At 46.6% G+C, this 854-nt stretch overlaps 1 pseudogene; it reads left to right on the top strand.

Moving 5' to 3' along the window:
• The first annotated feature begins 331 nt into the window (after positions 1–331).
• LOC102248954 lies at positions 332–792 on the top strand (annotated as a pseudogene).
• The last annotated feature ends 62 nt before the right edge of the window (positions 793–854 follow it).

The raw sequence follows: 854 nt of genomic DNA on the forward strand, positions 1-854 counted from the left end.
ACCATGTTTCTCTTTTATTAGTGTAGATATATATTTTCATTGACTTCAGAGAGGAAGAGGGAGGGAGAGAGAGGTAGAAACATCAATGATGAGAGAGAATCATTGGTTGGCTGCCTCCTGCACTCCCCTATTGGGGATCGAGCCCACAACCCTTGTTCATAGCTTGACACTCAACCACCATGTTACACTAGCCAGGCAACACAATCTGGATTGAATCTCATTTCCACTAAGAAATGGGTTGCACAGCCACATGTATGGCTAAATATGGTGTCTTGCTTAAGATTTGTTCCTGACACAAGCTGATTTGATATTTCTTTTTCTTTTAAAGCAGAGGGTCAGTTTTAAAACAATGTTTTGTTTCCTCCTGATTTCAGGTCTGGGTGGTTTCAGATGTTTCAAGAGCATCAGTAGGTCTTTGGAAAAACTGCAGCAACGGTAACTGCGAGGGACCCCTGCCATATGCCGATGAAGGTATCTATAAAGCTATTGTATTCAGTGCTGACAATTCATGTGATGGGGGAAACGTCCAGCCTGGTCAGGGATTGGTTGGCCTGACACCCTTGCTCTCCTGCCCCTGTGTCCACAGATGCGCTCAAGGCAGTGCAGGCCTTCATGATCCTTTCCATCATCTTCTCCGTCATCTCCCTCGTGGTCTTCGTGTTCCAGCTCTTCACCATGGAGAAGGGAAACCGCTTCTTCCTCTCGGGGGCCACCATGCTGGTGTGCTGTGAGTATCAGGCGCAGACTCCAGTTTACCCAGGCAAAGCTTTTAAGTAGATCTTACCATGGGTGCTCCTGGCAACTTGAACAGATGAGCACATGGGTCTGGTTATTTGTTCTCTTTCTGAAAACCC

Source organism: Myotis brandtii, unplaced genomic scaffold (genome assembly GCF_000412655.1).
Source record: "Myotis brandtii unplaced genomic scaffold, ASM41265v1 scaffold40519, whole genome shotgun sequence".
NCBI classification, from domain to species: domain Eukaryota; kingdom Metazoa; phylum Chordata; class Mammalia; order Chiroptera; family Vespertilionidae; genus Myotis; species Myotis brandtii.